General features: G+C 36.0%; 2 protein-coding genes across 5 annotated transcripts in view; both read left to right on the forward strand.

Annotated features, from left to right (window-relative positions):
- OR5B12 (olfactory receptor family 5 subfamily B member 12) overlaps window positions 1–18842 on the forward strand; it is a 59909-nt gene that overhangs the window by 38552 nt on the left and 2515 nt on the right. Inside the window, exon 1 of one of the 3 annotated variants that reach the window (XM_077962801.1) lies at window positions 17537–17672. The exons of the other annotated variants lie outside the window; for them this stretch is intronic. The gene's annotated coding sequence lies outside the window, so the exon portion shown is untranslated. Of the gene's footprint in view, window positions 1–17536; window positions 17673–18842 lie in introns of those variants that run through there. 3 annotated transcript variants of the gene reach the window in all.
- OR5B2 (olfactory receptor family 5 subfamily B member 2) overlaps window positions 1–18842 on the forward strand; it is a 64971-nt gene that overhangs the window by 25764 nt on the left and 20365 nt on the right. The window contains exon 1 of one of the 2 annotated variants that reach the window (XM_077962803.1): window positions 17608–17672. The exons of the other annotated variant lie outside the window; for it this stretch is intronic. The gene's annotated coding sequence lies outside the window, so the exon portion shown is untranslated. Of the gene's footprint in view, window positions 1–17607; window positions 17673–18842 lie in introns of those variants that run through there. 2 annotated transcript variants of the gene reach the window in all.

Consider the following 18842-nt stretch of genomic DNA (forward strand, 5'->3'; position numbering starts at 1 on the left):
GGTTTGAAAACAGAATATAGAAGACCAAGTGCCAACTCTATCTGACAGGGCACCAGCCAGTGTTTTAGGGTGGTTATGTTTGATGCAGCCTCCCAATAACTCTGCTATTTAAGACATTGTGCATAGAACTCTTTTCAGGTCTATTAGGACTCTCCCAATAGGATACTCAATTTTCACCACAGAGATAGTGTCAAAATAATTTAACTAACTCAATGATTTTGTTGAGTACTGCTATTAGTTCATTCTCACACTGCTATAAAGACATACCTGAGACTGGGTAATTTATGGAGAAAATAGGTCTAATTAACTCACGATTCCGCAAGCTGTACAGGAGGCAAGGTAGGGGAGGCCTCAGGAAAATTATGATCATGGCAGAAAATGAAGGGGAAGCAGGCAAAACCTTTACATGGCAGAGCAGGAGGAAGAGAGAGCAAAGGGGGAAGTGCTATACACTTTTAAGCAACCAGATCTTGTAAGAACTCATTCACTAGCACAAGAACAGCATGGGGGAATCCACTCCCATGATCCGACCACTTCCCACCAGGCCCCTCCTCCAATATGTGGGGATTACAATTTGACATGAGATTCGAGTGGGGACACAGAGCCAAACTGTATCAAATACTTATTGTATGCACTGTTCAAGGGTGCTGAGAACACCATAGTTGACAAAATCATAAATATACCTGCTCCTATAGAGTTTATGTTCTAGTAGTAGGAGAAAGACAAAACAAATAAAAAATGTTTGTGAGAGTGTTATACATACTATTGAAGTCAATAAAGAAGGAAGGACGGGGGTTCTCAGTGGTGGTGAATTTTCAATTTCATCTTGAGCATAGTATAACTATAAAACTACATCAACTGATGCTAAAGGGAATGCTTTTAACATTTTAACTTTATGTATAATATTTGCTATAGGATTTTGTAGATACATTTGATCAGATTTAGGATATTTTTCTTTTTTCCCTGTTTAATGCTTTAAAAAAAACACAAATGGATGTTGAATTTTATCCAGTGATTTTTGTTTTCATCTATTGAGTGATCATAATTTTTTTATACTGTTATTGTGGTAAATTACACTGATCGATTTTCTAATGTTAAATCAAGCAAGAGCATTTATGGAAATAGTCCAATGTGTGTGTGGTATATTATCAATTTTTTTATATCGATGGGATTTGTTTGCTAATATTTTATTTAGAATTTTAACCTCTAGTTTAATAAGAGAGATTGACCTGTATTTTTCCTTTCTTATAACATCCTTGCTGGGTCTTCTTTTCAAGGCATGTTGGCCTCATAAAATTAGTTGAGAAATATTTACTCATTTTTATTCACTAAAATATTTTTTATAAAATTGGCATTATTTCTTTTCATATGAGCTTTACTGAGATATGCTTCACATATCACACAATTTATCTTTTTAAAGTGGGCAGTTCAATTTTTCAGTATATTCATAAAGCTATACAATAACCACCACAATTTTAAAACATTTTCATCATATTCTAATGAAAAGAAACCCTATACTTTTAAGCTATCATCCTATCCCCACTCCTCACATCATCCCCCTACTCCTACCCCTAGGCAACCACTAATCTACCTTCTCTATATATTTGCCTATTCTGGAGATTTCCTGTGAATGGTATCACATAACATATGGTCTTTTGTTACTGACTTATTTGCTTAACATAACTTTTTAAAGGTTCACCCATGCTGTAGCATGTGCCAGTACTTCCTTTTATGGCTGAATAATATTCCATTACATAGATAGATGTACTACATTTTGTTTACACCATTCATAAACTGATGGAAATTTGGGCTATTTGTACTTTTGGGTTTTTACGAATAATAATACTATAAACATTTGTGTGCAGGTTTTTAATGTGTATATAGATTTTTATTTCTCCTGAGTTATATACCTAGAAATAGAATCTATCATCACATGACAACTCCATGGGTAACTTTCTGAAAAACTGCTAGAATACTTTCCAAAGTGGTTGCACAATTTCACATTTCCACAAGCAATTTATGAGGTTTCCAGTTCTTTACATTCTCACCAACAATTGTAATTATGTCTTTTTAACTTTAGCCATTCTAGTAGGTTTGAAGTGGGTATCTAATTGTGGTTTTTATTTGAATGTTATGAATCACCAATGATCATGAGTATCTTTCTTGTACTAATTGGACATTAGTGTATCTTTGCATAAATGTCTATTCAGATAATTTGTACATTTTTAATTAGGATGTTTGTCTTTTTGTTACTGAGTTAAAGAGTACTTCATATATTCTGTCTTTTTATGTTTCGGGTATCAGAGTAACACTGGCCTCATAGACTAAGTTGGGAAGTAAAGAAGGAAATTCTTCCACGTGCAACAACGTGGATGGATCTGGAGGAGGTTACACTAAGTGAAATAATTGTCACAGAAAGACAATACTGCATGATTCCACTTACATGTGGTATCCAAAATAGTCAAACTCATGAAAACAAAAAGTAGAATGGCGATATCTAAGGGTTGGAGCTGGTAAAATTGGAAGTTGCTGTTCAATGGGTATAAAGTTTTAGTTATACAAGATAAATACGTTCTAATGAGATAGCATCTCACATCATTAAAAATGGCTATTATTAATAATTCAAAAAATAGCAGAGAAAAAAGGAACACATATACTATTGATGGGAATGTAAATTAATTCAGTCACTGTGGAAAGCAGTTTGGAGATTTATCAGAGAACTTAAAACAGAATTACCATCTGACCTAGCAATCCCATTACTGGGTATATACCCAAGGGAAAATAAATCATTTTACTAAACAGATTCATGTATTCATATGTTCATTACATCACTATTCATAATAGTAGACATGGAGTCAACCTAAATATCCACCAATGGTGGCCTTGATAAAGAAAGTGTGGTATATATATGTCATGAAATACTACACAGTCATAAAAAAGAATGAAATCATGTCCTTTGGAGCATAAGGGGTACAGCTGGAGGCCATTGTTCTAAGCTAATTAACACAGGCACAGAACAGCAAATACCACATGTTAAGTGAGAGCTAAATATTGAGTACACACAGACACAAAGATGGGAACAATAGACACTGGGGACTACTAGAGGAGGGAGGGTGGGAGACAGGCAAAGGCTGAAAAACTAACTATTGGGTACTGTTGTCACTACCTGGGTGATGGGATCATTTGTACCCCAAACCCCAGTGACATGCAATTTCCCCATGTAACAAACTTGCACATGTACACCCTGAACCTAAAATAAAAGTTGGAAAAATAAAATAATTCCCTCTGAAAAAGAAAGAACATGAAGAGTGCAAAGAGAATGCTTGTCTTTTTAAAGATTCAGAATTATAAAAGTCCATTATTAAAAGACCTGTTGCACAACATTGTTCCTGTAGTTAACAGTGCCGCATTGTATACTTAAAAATTTGTTAAGCAGGTGAATCTCATGTTAAGTGTTCCATTCACAGTAAAAAAGTTGGAAAGTGGACCCTGTTATATTTTTTTGGAAGAGTTTATTGGTAACTTATATATTTTTTCACTGTTTTCTAGAATTTACCAGTGAAGTCATTTTGGCTTGGTTTTTCTGTGTGTGTAGTTGTTGGATTACTAATTCAACCTCTACTTATTATAGTTCTATTTGTATTTTCTATTTTTTCTTGAGCCATTTAAAAATAATTTATACCTTTCTAGGAATTTGTCCATTTTATCTAGATATTTATTATATTGGCATACAATTATTCATACTATTTGTTTATAATCCTTTTTATTTCTGTAAGGTCAGTAGTAATGTCTCTTGTTTCATTTCTGATTTTACTAATTTGAGTCTTCCTTTTTTCTTAGTCTAACTAAAGGTTTGTCAATTTTATTGGTGATTTCAAAGAACCACTTTTGGTTTTATTGTTTTGTGTCTACTTTCTATTCTCTATTTTATTAATTCCCCCACCCCATTTTTATTATTTTCTCTCTCTGGTTGTTTTAGGTAGTTTAATCTTTTTTCCTCAATGTCTTAACACGCAAGGCTAGATTATGGATTTTACAACTTTCTTATTTTTAGTATAGGCACTTACAACTATATTACCCCATTGTGACCAGAGAGCATACCTTGTCTTATTTCAATTCCTTTAAATTTATTGAAGTTGGTTTTATGGTCTAGCATCTGGTCTGTTCTGGTCCATGTGAATTTTAGAATTCATATTCTGCAGCTGTTGGGTTATATAAATATCCATTAGATCTAGTGGTTTGTAGTGTTATTCAAGTCTTCTGTTTCTTAATTGATCTTTTGTCTAAATGTTCTATCCATTATTGAGATTGTGGTATTGAGACTGGGCACAGTGGCTCATGCCTGTAATCCCAGCACTTTGGGAGGCTGAGGAGGGTGGATCACTTGAGGTCAGGAGTTTGAGACCAGCCTGGCCAACATGGTGAAACCACGTCTCTACTAAAAATACAAAAATTAGTTGAAGAGCATCTGTATTTCCTTAATGGTTTCTTTAGGGCTCACCTCATACATCTTAATCTCCCAGGATCTACTGTAGCTTTATATTAACTTAATTCCAGTGGAATAAAGAAACATTACTCATATACACCTCTATATCCTTTCCCCATTTTGTGCTATTGTTATATAGATTATATATCAATGTGTTATAAACTCAACAATATGTTGTTATAATTTTGTTTTTTAAAAAGCTGAGAGAAGAAAAAAATAGCAAGAACATATTAATAACTTTTATTATTTTACCTTCTTAATGTATTGCCTGGCATCATATCTTAATCCAGTATAACTTCACGTCCTCTCACCCTTTTAATGATATTATTAATAAAGATAGTAAATTCATATATGTAGTCTCAACAATTATATATGTATATATGTATACTCCCCTACACACACACATACACACACATACACACACACACATACACACATACATATACAAACTTCATACAATTGCTTTATAAATCAGGACAGAGAAGAAGGGAGGAGCAATATGCATTTATATTGTCTTGTTATATTTGCCTAATTATCTTTATAGATGCTGTTTTTTGTGTTTAATAGTATTGCTGTCTGGAGTTATTTGGTTTCAGTTCAATGAATTTCCTTTGTAATATTATAATAAGTGTTGGGTCTCCCAACATTGAATTCAGTTTTTGTTTATCTGGGAATGCCTTTATTTCCGTTTCATTTCTGAAAGATAGTTTTGCTGGTTATAAGATTCTTGATTGACTGTACTTTTCTGTGGGCACTTTGCATATGCTATCCACTGCTTTCTGGCCTTCATTGTTTCTCATAAGAAGTCAGCTGTTAATCTTCTTGGAGTTTTTTTTTTTTTTTTTTTTTTAAGTGATAAGTCATTTTTCTCTTGCTGATTTCAAGATTTTTCTTTTTTCTTTGGATTTTTGTATATTTGTGGTGGTATTTCTATGTGTGTATCCTATTAGGAGTTCATTGAGCTTCTTGGATATACAGATTTATGCTTTTCTTCTAATTGGGAAGTTTTCAGTCATTTTTGGGGGGAGTATCTTTCTACTGCATTCTTTTTCTTCTCTCTCTCTCTAGCACTCCCATCATGTATAGGTTGGTATGCTTTATGGTATTGCATTTTGATGATACTCTGTTCATTTTTCTTTAGTTTTTGTTCTCTGTGTTCTTCAGATTGTATAGTTTCTAATGATTTAAGTTTACTAATTCTTTCTTCTGAAAGTTCAAATCTATTCATTTATTATGATTTTCAACACCAGAATTTCTATGAGGTTCTTTTTCAAGTAATTTATATTTATTGATAGTCTCTATTTGGACAAGGCATTGCCATCATGCCTTCCTTTACTTATTTAAGCATAGTTTACTTTAGGTCTTTGAGCATATTTATAATTGCTACTTTAAAGTATTTGGCTTATCTCACAAGCAGTTTCTATAATCTGCTTTTTTTCTATCTGTGAGTCAGCCTTTTCTTTCTTTTCTTTCTTCCTTTCTTTTTCTTTCTTCCTTCCTTTCTTTCTTTTTTCTTTCCTTCTTTCTTTCTTTTTCTTTCTTTCTTTCCTTCCTTCCTGCCTGCCTGCCTGCCTGCCTGCCTGCCTTCCTTCCTGCCTTCCTTCCTTCCTTCCTTCTTTTTTTAGATGGAGTCTTGCTCTGTTGGCAGGCTGGAGTGCAGTGGCATGATCTTGGCTCACTGCAACCTCTGCCTCCCAGGTTCAAGTGATTCTCCTGCCTCAGCCTCCCAAGTAGCTGGGACCACAGGCATGCACCACCACACCCAGCTAAGTTTTGTAATTTTAGTAGAGAGAGGGTTTCACCATGTTGGCCAGGATGGTCTTGATCTCTTGACCTCGTGATCTGTCTGCCTCAGCCTCCCAAAGAATCAGCCTTTTGTATTTCACCTTGTGTTTCAATTTTTTTGTTGTTGCTGCTGAAGTCTGGACATTTTAGATTATATATCGTAGCAACTGTGGTTACTGGTTCCCCCATTTCAGGGCTAGTTATTGTTACTAGTCTATTTGTTTAGTCACTGTTCACCACTGGTTGGACTATTTTAGTGAAGTCTATTTCCTCTGCAGTGTAAAGTCTCTGATGTTTCTCCTTAGGAGGCACATTTTCGGGCACATGCACAGTCAGTCTGGGATTACCATAGTTTTGACAGGCTAGATTTGACTCTCTTTCTACAATAATATCCATGTGTTAAGCTCAAATACTGTTGTATGATTACTGTTTCCTACAATGTTCTGTGCCATATATTTCTCCACAGACTGATCTGATTAAATTTGGTCTCTTTTAAAGGGATAGTTTTTGATATCAGTATTTGAGAATTCTTCTTACCTAAGGAGAGCTCTTTTAATTGCCACTTTCCCAATTCTTCATGATCTATAGCTGGCCTATGGTTTAACTTACATGTCTTACAAAGCCATGAGTCTCCTCTTAATTGCCTTCCATTAAAACTTCCTCATGTTTAAGAGTTCTCTTGGGATTGAACTTCCCAATACTCTGTCTCAAATAAGGACATTTGTTTTGGGGAGAGCTTTGTATATCCATTATTTTTAACTGCCTCTTCCCCTAGTCTAAAGATTTAAGCTATGGCTCTGGAGCTGCTGGTGAAGACAGTGGCACATTTCTTTATAACTCATATTCTGCTTAAGAGCAGGAAACTGAGCAAAGAGCATTGTTATCTAGTCTTCACAGTTTGATTCTCCTAGAAATAAACCTCTGCATTATAAGAAATTCAGGACAAAGGTGAATGAGGTCTCAGTATTCCCAGAATACCATGCCTTAGGTAGAAGGTCCATGAAACAAGTAAAGGTTGGGAAAAAAGGAACTCTTTACCTCTTCAGCACATTTGTTTGGAATGTAGCTTCTACCACAGATAACTTGGAGGCCATATGAGAATTGCTGGTATTCTTTTCCTCACAGAAAGATACTATTGCCCTTAACTAGAAGCTGGGGGAGAGGAACCTGTATGTTCTTGGCTACATGTTTCTGGAGTGGAGTTTTCATTACACTGGCCTGATAGTGAAAGGAAAGAAATATGATGTGATTAAAATGCTACAGATTCTGTGATGGTTAATACTGAGTGCCAACCTGATTGTACTGAAGGATGCAAAGTATTGTTCCTGTGTGTGTCTGAGGGTGTTGCCAAAGGAGATTAACATTTGAGTCTGTGGACAGGGAGTCAGTCCCAGCCTCAGTCTGGGTAGGTACCATCTAATCAGTTGCCAGTGTGGCTAGGATAAAAGCAGGCAGAGGAGCATGGAAGGACTAGACTGGCTGAGTCTTCTGTCCTCCGTCTTTCTCCTGTGCTCGATGCTTCCTGCCCTTGAGCATCAGACTCCCAGTTCTTCAGCTTTTGGACTTTTGGTTTGCCAGGAGCTCTCAGGCTTTCAGCCACAGACTGAAGGCTGCACTGTCAGCTTCCCTATTTTTGAGGTTTTGGGACTTGGACTGGCTTCCTTGCTCCTCAGCTTGCAGATGACCTATTGTGGGACTTCACCTTGTAATTGTTTGAGTCAGTACTCCTGAATAAACTCCCTTTCATATTTACATCTATCCTATTAGTTCTGTCCCTCTAGAGAACACTGACTAATACAGATTCTTTCTGTTTTTAAGAAATTTTTAATAGATTGTCTGAAATGAGTGTTTCTTCATTTTCTGTATATCCTTAGGACTATGTACAGAGGCTTCAGATGATTGGTTTTTGTTTGTTTGTAGAGGTGGAGTCTCACCATGTTGCCCAGGCTGGCTTCAAACTCCTGGCTTCAAGCAGTTCTTCTGCCTCAGCCTCCCAAAGTGCTAGGAATATAGGTATGAGCCTGACTGATTGTTTAAAATTTTTTTTTTACTAGCATCATCGAGGAAATGCCTACAGAGCTCCTCACATTGTCATTCAAAGGCAGAACTGCTATTTCTTTCTTAAATGTTTGATACTATTTAGAGGTGAAACCATTTAGACATTGTATATATATTTGTCGAAAAGATTTTAATTATATATTTAATTTTTAAATAGATACTGGAATTACTCAGCTTCTGGTAAGTTGTGCTTTATCTAGGATTGTGTATGTTTTATCTGAATTTTCCATTTTATTACTTTATAATTCACTCTGGATCTTTTAATACCTATGATCTGTAGTGATGTGTTTATTTTTCGTATCTGTTCATTGGTTATCTGTTTAATCTCTTTTGCTCTAATTTTCTGATTTTTTCTTCACTAGCAGTGTTGTTCTTATGTAATAGTCCAGAAGCAAGCAGTCCAAGAGTGCTATCCTTAACATGGCTTCAGTATTTGTTTTGGTACCCATCATCTGTTATCCAATAGGAAAGAAAAAAAACAGTGTCCAAGAGAGTGCTTGCCCAACTATTTGCGCTTAGGGATCAGAAGTGGCACCCATCATTTCTTCTCATTTAGTCACTTCAACATATCTAGCTGCAAAGGGGTCTTGGAAATGTAGTTTTACCTGCATAGTCATATGTCTTCCTAAAACTCTATTACTATGGAATAAAGAAAAATGTGACATTGTGAGATAACTAGCACTTTGATTTATTTTTTGATTTTTTTTATTTATTTTGTCTCTATGGTCCCCAAATATGTTTAAACTTTCTTTATCCATTACCTAGAACATAGTCACATCCAAGGAGGATCAAAGATAAAAAAAAAAAAATACTATCTCTACAGACAGACTTCTTTATCAGGACTGACTTCTCATGGTCTCACATATATTTCCCTCCTACACACCAAATATAGAATGGTGGGATAGAAATAGGATAACTGAAAAAAAAAGATTCAGAACAAGGAACAAGTAAAGACAAGATGGTAATTATACTTATAACCATTATTATGTAATGGGACAAGAATTTCCAAGGCTCAAAACTTTTTTAGTTAAATCATGTGCTAAGGTCCGATTGTTTGTGACCCACAAATTCATGTTAAACTCTAATTACCAATGTAGTAATATCATTGTGTAGTTTCTGAGACTAGGTCATTTGGGGTTTTGTTTTGTTTGAGATAGGGTCTCGCTTTGTCACCCAGGCTACAGTTCAGTGATGTGGTCTTGGCTCACTGCAGCCTTGATCTCCTGGGCTCAAGTGATTGTCCCACCTCAGTCTCCTGAGTAGCTGGTATTACAGGTGTGAGCCAACATGCCTGGCTAATTTTTTCGATTTTGCATAAAGACAGGAGTTTGCCATGTTGCCGTAGCTGATCTCAAACTCCTGAGCTTAAGTGATCCACCATTCTCAGCCTACCAAATACTGGGATTACAGGTGGGTGCCACCGTGCGCATCTGCGAAGCTAGGTCTTAGAAGGCAATATAGCTTTTGCTTGGGTCTTTGTCTTAGAACATGCATTATGGGAGTTTTGGGTGAGTGTATAAGAAGTCCTATTCTGAAGCCACCATGCTAGAGAGAACAAAGTAGAGAGAATACAGAGATAGTTAAAGAGACACTTTAGGAATTTCATCTATACCAGTTCCCAGCTGTTTGATTTTTTCTGACTCAGGTAGGTGAGCCTTCTGATGATTATAGTGTTCAGGCTTTGAGGTGCTCCAGCCCCTGCTGCATACAGCAGAGATGGGTTGTCCCTACAAAGCTGTACTCAGACTGAAGACTAATGATTAAAGTACATGTTTTAAGGCATTACATTTTGAAGTGGTTCGTTACACAACAAAAGATAACTGGAACCATGCTATTCTTGGGAGCTGTACATCTTTTGTCACCTACTCGTTGTTTGCTTTTAGGAGCAAGCAATCATAATAGAAGCGATTTGATATTTTCTTAGATAAAACACTGTATTTGTAAAACATGGCTAAGCCTTCTCTTCTTCTTTCTAGACAAATGGACTCCAAATGGAACTTGGGAACTAATAAGAGTTAACAAAGATGTGGTAAAAGAAATAGACAACATGATTGTGGCACAATGGTGGAACAGAAGTTGTGAGTTGACTCTAAAGTCATTTAAAATTAAAATTTAATTTTTTTTGAGACAAAGTCTAACTGTGCCACCCAGGCTGGAGTGCAGTGGTGCAATCACCACTCACTGTAGCCTCGACTTCTTGGGCCCAGGTGATTCTTCTTCCTCAGCCTCCTCAGTAGCTGGGACTACAGGCATGTAAGAAAGTTGGATTTCTTAGTCACTACATGGAAATTAACCATAAGAAAAGCCACACAATTTACCTGTAGTTGTTATAAGTCCAAGATATAAAATTTCATATAAAGCTGTGCAACTTACAGTACAGGAAAGAGAACAAAGATTAATATTCAGAGTATAAAGTGGGAGTACCAGCCATGTGCCAGATTTTAGTATCGGTCAGGTGATGGCTTCAGGAGTCAAGAGGCACAATCAACACACAAAATGTTTATTTGCAAAAAGAAAAAAGTCCCACTTGACATGGAAATTATGTTGTCTAAAGTCTTTGTGACTAGTTGAAAGTTCCAGACTGTGTTCCTTTTACTGTCCTGGTGACCACATCCATTGCTGCCAAGAAAATTAAGTCTCTTTTTCTTTATTTTTGAGAACCAATAGGCATATTGGAGAAGAAATAAAAATTCACCTACCCATGACTTTCCTTAGCAAATTCCTTTAGAACTTGGTCCCTACAGGCAAAATTTAAATTAAAATATTCAGTACATGAGACATAGAGCTGTAGATGCATTCCCAGGAGAAATTGTCCTCTAAGATCTCCATGTCAGTATAATCCCCTTCAAGACATCAGTCACTAGACCCTTAAATCTCGATCTGGCTTTATTCAAGCTCACTGTAGTGGGAACAACCTGCTGTCTGGGCAATCTTGTTTACTTGATTTGCTTTTATTTTAATGAGGTCTTCAAGGACCCCCTTACTGGGGGCCCTTGCTCTCATAGTGACACTGCTGCCTTCCTTTAGTCAGAATGATCTCAGCTAATACTCTCTGATAACAAAAGTGATATTTTTAAATAGGTTGAGTGCTTCGCCAAATATTGAATGTCCTTTGTCTTATTTCATTCCCAAGCTACAGGACTACATATTACTAATTTAATTAAAAAGATATGGAAAATGAGGCTAAGAGAAGTAAAGGAGCTCATTCATTTTTTTCAAATCTGAAACAGAAACCTAGAATTTAGACTTTTGAGATTGGGCACGGAATGCCAAGGAATCCCTTGTGGACAGAATGGTATATTCAAAGGGATGAAATAAGATTCTTCTAGATCCAGAACAAAGGGGAAGCCACAACTTCCTTCTCCTAGTAAGTCTCCCTCCAACCTCACCCCATAAGGATGCTGGTGGTTACGGTGCTGAAACCGGAGAAGGGAAACTGGTACACAGAGAATTGGGATTGCCTTCCCCCGGGAAGCCTTAAAAAGTGTTGGATTTGGTTGGGTGCGGTGGCTCACCCCTGTAATCCCAGCACTTCGGGAGGCCAAGGCGGGCGGATCACGAGGTTAAGAGATCCAGACCATCCTGGCCAGTATAGTGAAACCCTGTCTCTACTAAAAATACGAAAATTAGCTGGGCGCAGTGGTGCAGGCCTGTAGTCCCAGCTACTTGGGAGGCGGAAGCAGGAGAATCACTTGAACCAGGAAGGTGGAGGTTGCAGTGAGCTGAGATTGTGCCACTGCACTCCAGCCGGGTGACAGAGCAAGATTCTGTCTAAAACAAAAACAAAAACAACACAAAACAAAACAAAAACAACAATAAAAAAAGTTTAGCATATCTTAAGGCGAGGCAGAAGTCATCCAGTCATTTTTTTACAATTAAAAACCAGTTGGTTTATATTACCAAATATGTGATACCTAAAGGGAATATATACATAGTATCTATTAAGTCGTGAAGCATAACAACGCTCATGAAACAAATCAAAGAATAGAGCATTAACAATGATATTACAGAACAAGGCAGAGAAACAAAAAGAGCCAGCATTCACAAGAGGCTCTGTATTTGTGGAAAACTCTGTGGTAGCATTAAATATGGGACTCAAAATGGTCATTCCTGAAAAGTTGGTATGTGGAAAAGTGACACATGCCACATATACCCCCCCAGACACACACCCTTGCCGATGTATGTGCAAAATCCTGGGACCATACATTCCCCACTTTTTCTACTCTAGATTAATTATAAACATTCTTCATGTTTAAATGAATATTGGACAGGGTTTCTAGTCCAACATTAGTAGTAATGTAAAGTTCTGAGGTACTTTGAAAGATAAGTTCCGAGGTACTAGAAACAGTAAGCTTGTTTCTAGTGCCTCACTTCTTTAGGATCAGGACTATTACATTTCACCTTTTTTTGACTTATATGTAGTATCATACATCAGTGGGTTGCAATAGTGTAAGTTGCTTCCCTTCGCCACTGGATTTTCAGATGTTTGATTTTGAAATTCTGTCACAAAACATATTTCAGGTGTTGCTAATGTTTTCAAATGAAGCAATACTTTTGAAATTATGCAGTTAGCAGTGGAGCTAAGTCTTCAAACTAAGTCATTCTACTCCACCTCTAATACTGTTTCCATTAGCTCAGTAATACTGGTGTACAATTTTTCAGCTAGGATTGGATTTTGTTTAATAGCAATGAAAATGCTAGTGGTTTAAGTAAGATAAGATTATTTCTCTTTTACATAGAAGAAAGTCTGATCTGTCTGGTCTTTATCTTGGGTTTCTGGCATGGAGTATCCGAAACCCTTTGAATTTCCCAAATGATAAGAGTGTCTTTGTTATTCATGAGCTCTTTGGATCCATTTCACTTTATGTTAATGAGATAATTGAAGATGAGGGCTGGTCACCAGAAAGACCACCCATGTGATTAGAAGGTTAGGGCCTTGAGCCAGACTGCCTCCAGTGAGAGAAGTGGGACTGGAAATTGAGCTTAATTGTGTGGCTGAAATATAATCAATTGTGCCTATACCATAAAACCTCAATAAAAACTTAGGATGCCAAAGCTCAGTTGAGCACCCTGGTTGGTGAACACACTCATGTGCTGGAGTGTGCCATGAGAAGAAGCTCTATGTTTGGAACCGTCTCAGACCTCACACTTCGTATCTTTTCCTTTGGCTCGTCCTGATCTATATTCTTTATAATAAAACTGTAATTATAAGCACAGTACTTTCTTGAGTTCCATGAGTCATTCTAGCGAATTATTAAACTTTAGAGGGTGGTGGAAACCCCTGTATTTATAGCCAGTCAAAAGTGTGAGTGATCTGGGGTGACCTGAAGTGCCTCTGGCATCTGAAGTGAGGGCAGTCTTGTGGAGGATTGAGCCCCTAACTTGTGGTATCTGTACTAACTCCAGATTGGATCTGCACTAACTCCAGGATTGAAGTACACCAGTTGGTGACAGAATATATGGCATTTTCAAGAAAAAATTAAGGACTGAATTTCTTTTTAGGTCTCTGCCCTACAGCTTTAAGTGTGTTTTTCATCCTATGGTTCAAAATGGTTGCTATTGCTCCAGCTAATAGATCAACATTCCAAAATAAATTTTAAAATGAGTAACTTCTCCCTTTTGAAAATAATTTTTGGACCCAGAATTTAATAGGCTTTCTGAAGTCAGAGTGTTTGGAATTGGGTTGTCATTAAACTGTAAAAGTGTAAGAACACTTTTTAAGTTTACACCAGTAACTGTAAACTTTACAGAGATAAACTTTTGATTAGCTGACTTTCAGAACCACAGTCACTGCAATAAAGCTCTCAGTTTTTGTCTGGATTTTAGAGTGGGAACTGTAACTGATGAGGTGTCCTTAGGAGATGTATTTTTCATTAATTGGGTTACTGCACATTAGTGATTCTGTGTCCAGATTCTCCATTCTGTTTAATTGTTCTATATACTTCTTGTGTCAATACACAATAATGTTTTTGCTTTATAGAAAGTTTTGATATATGGTTGTATATTTCTTTCAGCCTTCTTTATTTTTTCAAAGTTATCTTGACTATTTTTTCTTCATATTTTCATATAAATTTTAGAATCAATTTGTAAAATACATGTTAAGATTTGGATTGCACTGCATTGGTAGATTAATATTGGGAGAAAGGACTTTTTCTTTTTAAACTCACAATATTAGGTCTTTTGATCCATGAATATGGTATATCCTTCCATCTACCATAGCCTCTTTATTTTCTGTCAGTAATGTTTTGTAGCTTTTTTGTGCAGAAGTCTTGTACAACTACATTTTTGAGATTTATTTATATATATTTGGTCATTTTGATGCCAGTGTGAGGTGCTGTTTATTTATTTTATTTTCTATTTGTTGTTGGTATATAGAAATATAATTACATTAGTATATTGATCCTGTAACCACTGTCCTTGTTAAATTCACTTATTAATGTTAATATTTTGTCTTTAAATTATCTCAGAATGTAAACACTATGTTGACCTAAAAAAATAACTTGAAAAGTTTTCTTCTTTTTCTATTTTTTGCCAGGCCTTGGTAATTTTGATATTATTTTTAAATGAAATGACTAGGTTTCATCATTGAAAATATATGTGCCTTGGGGTATCTTTTTATCTTAGAGAGAAGGTTTAAAAAATTTTTATACTTAGGCCGGGTACAGTGGCTGACACCTGTAATCCCAGCACTTTGGGAGGCCAAGGCGGGTGGATCACGAGGTCAGGAGATCAAAACCATCCTGGCTAACACAGTGAAACCCGGTCTCTACTAAAAATACAAAAAAACTGGCCAGGCGTGGTGGCGGGCACCTGTAGTCCCAGTTACTCAGGAGGCTGAAGCAGGAGAATGGCGTGAACCCAGGAGGCAGAGCTTGCAGTGAGCCGAGATTGCACCACTGCACTCCAGCCTAGGAGACAGAGCAAGACTCCATCCCCCAAAAATAAATAAATAAATAAATAAATAAATAAATAAATAAATCTATACTTAGATCTAAGTTTTCTATATAAATAGAAGACTGTTAAATTTTTTCTTGATTCTTGTGTTAGTTTTAGTACGTTTTCTTCTAGGAATTTGTAAATTTTATATACATTAAAAAATTGGTGGCTTTAAGTAATTCATAACAGTCTCAGATTAAATTTTTAATAATACCTTTTTCATTCCAGATATTGGTAATTTGTGCCTTTTCTATTTATTGATAAGTTTCATTAGGGATTAATAAACTTAATTAGTATTTTTAAAATACCAACTTTTGACTTTGGTTTTTAGAAGTTATATGATTTTTATTATTTCATTAGTATACAATTTAACTTTTATTATTTTCTTCTATTACCTTTAGTTTAATTTTCTCTTCTTTTTTATCTTCTTGATCTGGATGCTGAAATAATTGATTTTCAGTCTTTATTTTTTTTTAGGAATTTCTCCCTAAGGATAACTTTAGATAATTTAATAAAGTTTTCATTTTGTACACTTATGAGTATTCAGTGAAAACATTTTTAACTTATTTTTAATTGGTTGACTAGATAATACATATTTATTGTGTACAACATAATTTTTTGAAATATATATACATTCTAGAATGGCTAAAGCTAGCTAATTAACATACGCATTACCTCAAAAAGTTATCATTTTGAGGGTGAGAACATTTAGACTCTATCCTTTTAACATTTTTCAAGAACACAGTATCTTGTTTTTAAATATATGGATCATGTTGTACAGTAGGTTTTATGAATCTATTCCTCCTTTCTAACAGAAATTTTGTATCCTTTGATACAAAGCGTGGCCATGCACAGAGGCAAAATCACTGTGGAGTCTGAAGTGCTGATGACATGAATGCCTTGGTTGTAGATGCCCCACTGCTGCATTGATAACTCTGTGTGGGGCACAGATGCTTGTGAAGCAGCTGAGAAGCTGGGGGCCAAAGTCCATGCATGTGCAGAGATATAGTGGCTCTAGGGTCCAGAGTGTAGGTTTGCTCAAAGCTACAGTGGCTCTGGACTCTGGGCCTCAGGCTGGTCAATATTGTAGCGGACTTAGTGCATGTAGTGTGTATGCACACACAGCAACTGGGGCTCTAAGGTGTGGGGTGTGGCTAACCTATAACAGTAGTGGCTCCCGTGTTTGAGGCAGGTGCATAGTTGGAAAGAATGGTGGCTTTGGCCATGGGGCAACAAAACAGTTGCCCCTTCTGGAAGCATTGGTGCAGCAGTGTTTCATTTTCTGGGGGCTCCATGGTGGGGATGGCTGTTGATTATCTTGGTAGTGAAAGATGGCAGTGTTCTCTGTACAGCAGGTTGCTGGGAACAATGGTGGCACTCATAACATGGTTGATAATGCTGGAACCTGCTTTTCTTTGTTCCTAGACATCTCTAGACATCTCAGGTATATACAAATCTCCAACAGTCTTTTCTATGTGGTTATTCCTCTCCCACCTTTTTTGTTTCACTATGTTGCTACAGGTTTTTAAATGGTCCCTTGAGTCCTACTAAGGCTATTATCATTCATGGATAATTATTGGTTGATTTTTTGGGTGAGGGGAAGAGGATTATATCTCCTATTCTGCCATCTTGTTTATGTGTCACTCTGTTTATTTTGTTTGTCAAGGTTTCTTTGGTGGAGGATGCTGAAACAGAAATTGACAAGGAAGAAGTCTAGTTATGAAGAAAACATTCTGGCTTCTTTTAGATTCTGTTAACTTTCTTGAAACTTGGGTCCTTTACCACATATATTTCATTTTGTTTGGAATTGATCTTTTCCATACTGGTTCTTTGTCATTTTTAAACTTGGCTGAAATCTTAATTTTCCAGAGAAAACATTCTGACCAAACAATATAAAGTAGATTTATTTTTTATCTCATTTTTATGTATAGTTATATGCTTATTCCATATGTACATATGTATTTATATATGTATATATGCATATTTATGCATGTTTCTTAGGGAGTTTATTTGCTTACTGTCTATCTTCTCCATTAGATTTAAACACCATGGGCACAAGAATGATGTTTATTTTGCATGGGTCTGTGTTCTTAAATCTCATCACTATGGCTAAAATCCACTTGCAATAAATAAACAGTTGATGAATTAATATTTCTTCTCAATGGTTCAAACATTTAAGGCGAATTAAAAGAAACACTAATCCCTCAAGTCCACATCCCTTATTTAATGATAAAATGTGTGTCTCTGTCTCTTAGTATTTATGTCAAATTACAGCCTTGAAGGACATGCTGTGGCTTAATTTGTGCATTACCCAAGAGAATAACTGAAAGTAACATAAATACACTCATGATCTCCCACAACAAGCAGAGCTGGATCCCCACAGATTCTTTAATCACCTGATTTCCAGGTATGTTGGATAAAGTGTTTTGTAGCCCTCATAGAGTATGTGTCCCCTGAGAGCTCTGTGACCATATAATTACCTCCTGGTTCCCACTTTTCAACCGATCGAGTACCTATATGATTCCATTTGGCTTCATATTAGAAGGAGCAGCCCCAGAACCAGTCACTTTGACCATTTATTTATTCATCTGATTGTCAATAGTCATCTAGTAGTAGTTATGACCTTCTCCAAAACTGATATATAGCAAAAAGCCTGCAACAATGTTTATAAAAAACCCCAGTAATAATTATGTTAATTGAGGTTATGATTATCACCGCTTACTGAGTATAAGAAATAGGTTTCCTATTCTTTTCTTACCATAGCAGCAGTTTTCAGGCTGGATGTTGTTGGGGCTATCTTTTATTATTGCCTTTTTTATAGATTCAGCTATTGATATACAAATGAGTTAAGAGTCTTATGTACAAAGGAGGAGCAGTAAATACAGGAGTAGAGCTCTTGTTAGCTGATTCCAAAGCCAATAGCATTTTTCTTTCAATTTCCCCCTGCCTCTAAAGAACTTTAAGCCTTTTGGCCAAACACTAAAGAGAAATCTTCAAAAAGTTGTTTTCCTTCTTTAAAGAACTTAATTTCTGATGTGACATTCACTTATATATGAAAGTGCTGGACCCGAATTTTGTATTTCTCAGGGAGAAGGGTAAGTCTCTGGATCAAATCTATTGTCTGCACAAAGTTGCAGGGGCAGAGGTAGCTAGAAAAATACATCAAGGTACCCATTTCTCCTTTGGTTTAATCAGAGATTTGGCTCTAGATTTTGAATATTTCTTTTATTCATATTCAACATATATAGCCACATCCAGAGGCTATATATGTTGAATATTCCTCATCTAAAATATTTGGGAATGTGTTTTGGATTTTGGATTTTTTTGAATTTTGGAGTATTCGCATGTTTATAATGAGATATATTGGTGATAAAACCCAAATTTAAACACAAAATTCATTTATGTTTTATATACATATTATATCCATAGCCTAAGTAATTTTAGGTAATATTTTAAATAATTTTGGTGCATGAAACAAAGTTTGTGCTACATACTTATGTGTGGAATTTTCCATTTGTAGCATCATGTTGGTGCTCAAATAGTTTTGGATTTAGAAGCATTTTGGACTTTGGATTTT

This window comes from Macaca mulatta, chromosome 14, assembly GCF_049350105.2.
Source record: "Macaca mulatta isolate MMU2019108-1 chromosome 14, T2T-MMU8v2.0, whole genome shotgun sequence".
Taxonomy (NCBI): Eukaryota; Metazoa; Chordata; class Mammalia; order Primates; family Cercopithecidae; genus Macaca; species Macaca mulatta.